The sequence below is a fragment of the Trichechus manatus genome, unplaced genomic scaffold (genome assembly GCF_000243295.1).
Source record: "Trichechus manatus latirostris isolate Lorelei unplaced genomic scaffold, TriManLat1.0 scaffold00035, whole genome shotgun sequence".
In the NCBI taxonomy this organism is placed as follows: Eukaryota; Metazoa; Chordata; class Mammalia; order Sirenia; family Trichechidae; genus Trichechus; species Trichechus manatus.
This window is the reverse complement of record NW_004443971.1, coordinates 13570073-13579628: the sequence shown is the minus strand read 5'-3', so window position 1 is coordinate 13579628 and position 9556 is coordinate 13570073.

Sequence of the window (9556 nt, the reverse complement as noted above, 5' to 3'; positions counted from 1 at the left end):
CACAGAGGAGAAAACTGAGGCTCAAAAAATAATACAAGTGACTTGCCCCGGTCCACATAGCTGTAAAGTCTCAGAGCAAGACTCAAGCACCGGCCTGTGGGCTCTAAAGCTGGTCCTCCTCCTGGAAAGTGATGTGACTCACGCAAGACCCACAGCGGAAGTGTGGCTCAGGCCACCGCCTTTGCCTCTACCCTGTAAGTCCTGCAGGACACAGAGAGACAATCTCTGCCGTCTTTGTTTAAAGAAGAATCTGCAAATGCCTTGGAGATGGCCTCATCTACTTCTCTCCTCCCCAACGCCCTTCAAGAGAACTTTATCTCAGCAATCCTAAGGTTTGTCCTGAAGAATGACCAAGCTGACTTTGGGGAAGTTCTTAATCATATCTAACATCTATCTCTTCCAGCCTGCTATAAATCCCACTGAGTCTTCTCGGCCCAAAAAGCAGCTCACCCTCACCTCCCCTGTGAGGGCTTTTCCTGGACATGGGGAGCGATTCCATACTGTCTGTTGGCTGGGACATGCAGTCCATCTAAGAAGAGCCGACGTTTGGCAGAGGGCCTCTGAAAAGGAAATGGGAATTAGGGCTGGGCCTACAGTGTCTTCCTAGAGAATTCAAGAAGCCAAAATAACTCCCACAATTGTGTGTGCGTACACTGCAGCCTGAGGGACTCTGTTTACCTGTGTGAGCCTCGTGTTTTCAGGAGAGCTGCCCACCTGTGAGCCAGGGTTTCCAGCCTGCCTGAGGTGACTGCCTGAGGGCCACATGCTTGCACACGGTAACATTTCTGTCGCCACCTAATGGCCAGGAGCATCTCTAAAGGACACACAGCGGATGTGTTCCTTTTAGTGTAGTTGGGTCTTGAGGGGAAAAGAGAACCCAGCAGGGACCCTTCTGTCAAACATTCATTTGACATGCATTTATTGAGTATCCACTGTGTGCCAGGCACTCTGCTAGGCCCTGGGGATACAATGGGCTCTGAGGCAAAGTCCCTGCCCACAGAATTTGCAAGGCCATTGGGGGCAACAGGCGTGTAAGCCAGTAACAATGAAGAGTTGTGATAAACGGTCCAGAGACCATGTGTGCAAAGAACCCTGGAGCCAAAGCCATCACTGGGGTCAAAACCTTCCAGAGAAGCTGCCTCGTGACCAGATCTTGAAGTACGCTTCCAATTTCATCCCAAGGAAACCAGTTAACTAGTCGTCATCAAGTCAACTCTGACTCATGGCAACCCCATGTATGTCAGAGTAGAACTGTGCTCTGTAGGGTTTTTAATGGTTGATTTTTTGGAAGTAGATCACCAGGCCTTTCTTCTAAGGCGCCTCTGGGTGGGCTTGAACGTCCAACCTTTCAGCTGGTAGCCGAGCACATTAAGTGTTTGCACCACCCAGGGGCTCCATCCCAAGGAAAAAGGGCTGATATTCCAGGCCAAGGGAATATTGTGTGCTCAAGCGTGGAAGCAGGAGGGCACTGGGCGCGTGGCTGGAAGTGTGGTGGGCGGCGTGGAGGGGGCGGCTGGAGTGAGGCTGCAGGGCCATGGGCGCCTGTTTCTGAAGGGCTCTGCAGGCCAGGCAGAGGGAGGCTGGGCTTTCACCCACACGGGCAAGGGGGGACTGTGGAAGGCTTTAAAGCAGGGGCAGCTGGGAGGCCGTGAGGTGGCTGTGCTACTGTAGTAGGCTAAGTGAACGTGGGAGTGGAGAGGAAAGGATGGATTTGCATCTGGAAGAATCCTGAGGCTGGATGACTAATTGGATATGGGGGGCGGGAAGAGAGAAGTGTGGAGGATGACTTCTAGGCCCCTGGCTTGTGTGACTGGAAGGATGGTGACGTCATTCATCAAGAGAGGGCTCCAGGGGGAGTGCTGAGGGGAGGGTGTGAGCTATGAGGTCAGTTTGGGAGTCTGTGCCCTAGCCAGGAGGAAATATTCAGTAAGCCATTTGCCTTAGTTACCTAGTACTGCCGGGAAGGAAATACCACAAGTGGGCGCCTTTAAAGAACAGAAATTTATTTTCTCACAGTTCAGGATGCTAGAAGTCCGCATTCAGAGCATGGCCCGAGGGGAGGTCCTTCCTTGTCTATTTCAGCTTCTAGTAGCTGCCAGCAATCTTTGGAGTTCCTGGGCTTACAGATGAATCTGTCTCCATCATGTCTTCCTCTTCCCTCTGTGTGCATTTGTACGTCTATTCTGGTCTTTTTACCACTCAGAAGTGATTAGGTTTAGGACCCACCCTACTCAGGTATGAACTGATTAACATAACAAAGAAAACCCTATTTCTAAACAGGATCACATCCACAGGTATAAGAAAACAAAACAAAACCAGTTGCCATAGAGTCAGTTCCGACTTGTGGTGACCTTATGTGTTTCAGAGTAGAACTGTGCTCCACAGGGTTTTCATGGCTGTGATCTCTCAGAAACATATTGCCAGGCCTTTCTTCTGAGGCTCCCCTGGCTGGGTTTGAACTGCTAACCTTTCGGTTAGTAGCCCAGCACTTAGCTGCCTGGGCCACTCAGGGATTCCTAGGATTATGATTTCAATGTAAATTTTGAGTGGACACAATTCAATCCACAACACCACTAGAAACGTGGATCTGCAGTTCAGGAGAGTGGTTTGGATCAGAGATACAACTCTGGAAATCACTGATATGTATATCGACAAGAAAAACTTGCACAAAAGATATTAATAACCTAATAAATGGCAGTGACAAGATTTGATCCAGGCTTGGGGGAGCCTGGTTAGTAGTTCTCTTCCCACCTCAGCACATTCCTATCTATCAATAGTTACTACCTTAAGTCTACGAGGCTACAAAATGCTCCTGAGCAATCTCTTTTCTTTTTCCTAAAGCTTTGGGGCATAAACTTCCCTTCAGATATTATCCTACCCATTTTATAAAATTGGAAGGTTGAGATACATTTTTAAATAAGTCACACAACAAATTGGTTATAGAGTCTGAAATGGTGTCCATCATAGCCAGTATCAACTGGAAATATCTCTGAGAGGGTGGCACCTTCAGCAGAGAGGTGGTGGAGCTGCTGCCAGTGGAAGGGGCCACAGGAGCCAAGTGCATATCTAGAGAGAAGATACTCCTCGGCCCTTTGCCTTGAGTGGGTGGCATCTCAGCTCAGAAGGGTGGTTCAGAAGTCTGGCTTGCTGGGAGAGGTAGGCATATGTCAACAGTCATAGTGACGGCACACGAGGAACCCCTGGGGCCATGCATATAAGGGGTGACAGGGAAGGGCCAGTGGGTCAGTCTCCATCTTCGCTCTTTTCCCAGGACCACCACACAAACCCTCTAAGCTTTTCATCTCGCACTTCTCCCTTCCAATTGCTGGTACTTGTCTTTCTGCAGGAGACCTGTCCAGATCAACTTTAATGCACCAATTTGTCTTCCTGCCTTCTGCATCCTTGACAACAATGGATTTAGCGCATGGTGACAAAGCCCTGTGATAGAATGGCTGGAGTCTGGGGGTCCAAGCAGGAGGCAGCTTGCTGCAGTGCAGTGGTTCTCAACCTCTCTGTCCATCAGAATCACCTGAGAAGCTTAAAAAGAAAGATACCCAGCCCCACCTCCCAGAAATCATGATTCAATTAGCTTGGGGAGGGGCCCAGGTATCCGTCACTTTATGTGTGGCCAACGGTGAGAACCACGGCTGCAATGGAAAGCCAGTGGATTCTAGAGTCAGACTTGGGAATCCCAGCTCTGCCTTGCATTGGCTGTGTGACTCGGATGAATTACTTAAACTCTCTGAGCTCCAGTTTCCTTTTCTTAAGGAGGATCAGCGCCAAGCCACCTGCAATAACCCATATAAAGCACAGTGCCTAGAGCTTGAGTTGGCCTTTGATGCATATAATTTCCCTCTCACCTTCCTTCTCGTTGTTGTTAGGTGCCGTCGAGTTGGTTCCGACTCATAGCGACCCTACGTACAACAGACTGAAACACCGCCCGGTCCTGCACAATCCTCGAAATTGTTGCTATGTTTAAGTCCAATGTTGCAGCTACTGCGTCAATCCATCTCTTTGAGGCTCTTCCTCTTTTTTGATGACCCTCTACTTTACCAAGTATGATGTCCTTCTCCAGGGACTGGTCCCTCCTAATAACATGTCCAAAGTACACGAGACGATGTTTCCCTAATCCTTGCTTCTGAGGAGCATTCTGGCTGTACTTCTCCCAGGACAGACTTGTTTGTTCTTCTGGCAGTCCATGGTATAGTCAATATTCTTCGCCAGCACCAAAATTCAAATGCACCAATTCTTCAGTCTTCCTTATTCATTGTCCAGCTTTCACATGCATATGAGGTGATTGAAAATACCATGGCTTGGGTCAGGCACATCTTAATCCTTAAAGTGACCTCTTTGCTTTTTAACACTTTTAAAGAGATCTTTTGCAGCAGATTTTCCCAATGCAATATGTCATTTGATTTCTTGACTGCTGCTTCCATGGGAGGTGATTGTGGATCCAAGTAAAATAAAATCCTTGACAACTTCAATCTTTTCTCCGTTTATCATGATGTTGCTTATTGGTGTAGTTGTGAGGATTTTTGTTTTCTTTATGTTAAGGTGTAATCCATACTGAGGGCTATAGTCTTTGATCTTCATCAGTAAGTGCTTCAAGTCCTCCTTGCTTTCAGCAAGGAAAGTTGTGTCATCTGCTTATTGCAAATTGTTAATGAGTCTTCTTCCAATCTTGATGCCGCGTTCTTCTTCATACAGTCCAGCTTCTCGGATTATTTGCTCAGCATACATAAATTGAATACGTATGGTGAAAGGATACAACCCTGACGCACACGTTTCCTGATTTTAAACCACACAGAATCCCCTTAGAACTTGGAATTCCCTCCTAACCTAGCCTTGCAAGTCCCCCAGGTCAGCAACCCATGGAAACCATGCCCTTTCCCAATGGCATCATCTTTCCCTTTCTCCCTGCACATGTAGCTTGACATCTTGATGCCATTACCCTAACTGAACATCTTTAGCATCTCCCCTTTCCAGCTGCACCCAGCCAAATGCTGCCCTCTGGCCACCAAGGTCCTTCCAAACCAGCCCCATCTGGTCACTCCAACTCCCCCGTCTCAGCTCCCATCATAGACTCTCTGGAGCCTTCTGCCCATCTGCATGCTGCTGTCTCCAAACTCATCACGTCTACTCCCCTGTACGTATCCACACTGCTACCTGGAAGGCCTTCAGTCCTCGCCCAAATGCTACCTCTTCCCTTGTCACTCCAGTCCCCACTGGCTTGTTCCCCCTTACAGCCAGCATCTCATTACACATGATCTTCTGTTGTTCTTCAGCGGTTTCACTTGTGCCACTGCAAATCTTTCTCCAGCCTGTAAACTCTCTGAGGTGGGCGTCCTGTCCTAGACCTTTTCAGTTATCTCAGAATATCTAGCATAGTTCTGGGTACAGGGGATGTACTTAATCAACCTTGACTGTTGACCTAGTATAGGGAGTCAGAAAGAGGCCAGAATTTGTGCACCCAAAGACTGTCCCCAGAGAATGGGAAGAGGGGATGGGGTATCTCCAAGCCCACCTCCAACAAACATTGGTCTCATTTTCCAGATAGAGACACAGATACTGGGTGCTAGAATCCCAGAATGGAAGTTAGGCCCCTCCATTCTGGACCATGCTCTAGGCGAGCCACGATGTGTGACCTTGTCACCACCTCTCCCTGGGCCTCTGTGAGTCCCTCACAGTGACTATTTGCACCTCTTCTTCTCTCCCTCTGAAGAGGGAGGCTGGAAACATGGGTTCTAGGTCTGACCCTGGAACTAAACCTGGTTAAGTCATTCTCTCTCTGGAGTGACACCTCAGGGTCCTGAAAGTCCTATCTTTATTGGGTCAGTAAGGTCACTGACAGGAAGTCAGAGAGTGACCACGGCAGCTTTCGGTGCCTGACAGCCTACTTTCAGCCAACCCTCACCCCCAGGGCCCCTCATCCTCTCCCCTTCCCCCTCCCACTTCAGGCCCCACATAGGGGAAATCAATTGAGTGTTCAAGTCTCTTCCCTTGCCCAGTCACGGCCAAGCTTACTGGGAAATTAGGGTGACATTGTTGCAAATAATTGAGTGTCTTTCCCAAAATGGTCTTCAAAGCCCGTTGCTTTAGCTGCTGCTTAAATGGATGAGCTAATTAACTTAACTAATTGCTCCCAAGGACGAATATTTCCACAGTCACATGCCCCAAGAAGGCACATTCTCTACTGCCACTCTGCTGCCTGTGCTGACAGACCAGGTTTCTGCAGGACCTGTCAGAGCTGTCCGCACTCTGCATGCTCTGCTCTCAGGCCAACCCTGGACCTTTGAGATGACCAGAAGTCCTTCCTCCAGCCTCTCTGTCCATGCGCAAAACCTGACTCCAGGCTCATGTCTGCCAACTCGTGGCTCCCTCAGCAGTGCTTTGTTGAGTGCCTACTTAATGTGTCAAAGGCTGGTATTGGCATTGGGTAGTTGGCAATGAGCAGAACCAGACAGGGTCTGTGCCCTCGTGGGTATTCAGTCTATGGGGGGAGACAGATAGTAATCACATGACCACACACATGTGGGATGGTGCCATAGACTGTAATAGAGGGACTTAGACTTGGCAGGGAGATCGAGGCTGGCTTCCCTGAGGAAGTGGCATTTGAACTGGGCTTGATGGCTGGGCAGAAACTAATGAGGCAGAGGGAAAGGAAGTGCATCCCAGGCCAGGTGCATGGCTTCCGTAGGGGGAGAATGCATAAGCCAGGTGAGAGATGGTGATGGCTGAACCAGGGTGCTGGAGATGGGGAGAAGTAGATGGTTTTAAGAGAGTAAAGTGACTGGCTTTGGTACTGGATCAATATGAGAGGAGAGGGAGGCATCAAGAGTAGCTCCTAAGCTCCTGGCTTGTGATCTGGATGATGGTGGCAGTGTCACTCCCTGGGACAGAAAGCCCTAGAGTCAGACCAGGTGTGGGCAAGAGCATAAGTTGGGTGTTGAGGTACCTTTAGGGTATCAAAGAGAAGATGCTGAATCTGCAGATGGATTAACAAGCCCGAGCTCAGAGGAAGGGTCTAGGATGAAGATACACGTTTGCGAGGCATCTACGTAGAGTAGGGGATTAAAGCTGTGGGGTATGGTTACCACAGATGAGAAAAGGGCCTGGGACAGGTCTTAAGAGTGACTGGTATGATTCATCCCAGACCAAGTCCCTGCCAGATTTGAACACACCCCTGTTTTTGCAATGTCATCTTGCTCTATTTTTCTGTCTGAGACTCATTTAAGTTCCCTCTGTTTCCTTTATCTGCATGAAAACGACAGCTGATCAAGTGCCCAAGAGTCTTCAGTGACAGGGGAACACTGCCATCAATTCAGGCTCAAGGGAACACTACCATCCAGCTATGCACTGGGCTAAGTCTTTACATGTTTCAGCTGACTTCACCCTTGTGAGACAGACACTATTATCCTTGTGTTCAGAAAGGACACTGGGGCTCAGAGAAGTTAAGCAATGTTCCCCGAGCCATACAGTCAGGGGCAGAATCTGAGCAGAATCTCTGGGTGCTGTCTCTCCAGAAGAAATAGATATGTGCTCTGGAAGCAGGGTAGGCTCTGAGAGACCTCAGGAGTGCCGGCCACCTTTCACCTGTGTCATGGCGGCAAGGACTACATGGGCCACTGTGAACCGAGACCAGAAGATGTGGATCCCTCACTTCCTCCCACTGGCCCATGGGCTGCCATGCTGGAGCAGAGAGGGAACAGACACTCACTACACACCATGCACACACACACTACATATATACACCTCATACACACCATACACTTCACGCACCCACACCACATACACACACCACACACACACCACACCACACACACTACATATATACACCTCACACACACCATACACTTCACACACACCACACATATACACGCCACACCACACACCCCACACAAACACACACACCACACCACACACACTACACACACACACTACATATACACACCTCACACCACACAAACCATAAAAACACCACACAAACCACACACCACACACACATCACATACCCACACCAAACACACCACACAAACACACACACGATATTCACACACCACACCACACACACCACATTCACACACCACACCACGCATACACACTACATATACACACCTCACACACACCACACATACACACCACACACATCACATACCCACACCACACCACACACACACCACATTCACACACCATACCACACACACTACACCACACATACACACTACATATACACACCTCTCACACACCACACACACACACCACACACATCACATACCCACACCACACCACACATACACCACATTCACACACCATATCACACACACCACACCACATACACATTACATATACACGCCTCACACACACCTCACACTTGACACACACACATCACATACACACACCACATCATACACACCACACAAACACACACACCACATTCACACGCCACATTACACACACCACACGAACACACACACCACCTTCACACACCACCCCCCACACACACACATCACACGCAAATACACACACCAAAATGGAGCAGTACGTGGAGTGTTGGCCTCCTCAGGAATAACCCAAAGGCTGGATGCTGATGTCCCCAGCTGGTCATTGCTGTGTGACTCCAAGGCCTCTCAGCTCCTAGGGGCTTCTGCTCCCCCTCCCCTTGATCCTGCTCCCCTTTATTCCAGAGCCAGAGTGGTGTCAGTGCAATCCACCACCCACATCCTGCCCCAGGGCTTTGGGGGTCTGATACTCAAGGCCCACAGTGCAAGAGTGCAAAGACCAAGGGATCCGGAGCCGACAGGCCAGGTTCAAGTCCCGTCTGCTGCTTCCTAACAGAATGGCCTTGGGGAAGTGCCTTTAACCTCTCTAAGGCTCATTTTGTCATCTGTAAAAGTGGGAAATAATACCTTTTGTGTGTGTCTTAGAGTCCCTGGGTGGTGTGAACGGTTAACTCACTTGACTGCTAACTAAAAGACTGGGCAGTCAAGTCCCCCAGAGGCTCCTCAGAAGAAAGCTCTGGGGATCTACTTCCTAAAAATCAGCCATTGAAAACCCTATGGAGCACAGTTCTCCTCTGACTTGGAGTCAACTCAACAGGAACTAGTACTGGTACTGGTGAGTCTTAAATGAGCCATCCTGCATGTTAAGTATGAGATGCACCATGTGTAGACAGCCCAACACAGGGCCATGGCACAACCGTGACACTCCAGACACCCCATGTTAAGGGGGACACAGACAAACTGGGTCTTGTCCAGAAGAATTTGGCCAGAATGGAAAGCGGCAATGAAAAATCCTGGAACAAGAGTGGAAGGAGGACTTCAGACCAGAAAAAGGAGCCCAGGAGCCCACAAGGGCTGCTTTCAGAGAGCTGAGGGACGCCCACGTCTTCTGAGGGACTGGACTTTGTCCAGCTGCAGATGCCAGATTTGTACTCAAGATAAGGAAGCCCATTCTAACAACGTAGTGGGTTCCCTATTGCTGGAATGGATGTCCACAGAGGTACAGCACACTCTAAATATGAGCCAATTAGTTCAAATTCCACGGGTCAGACAGGCTG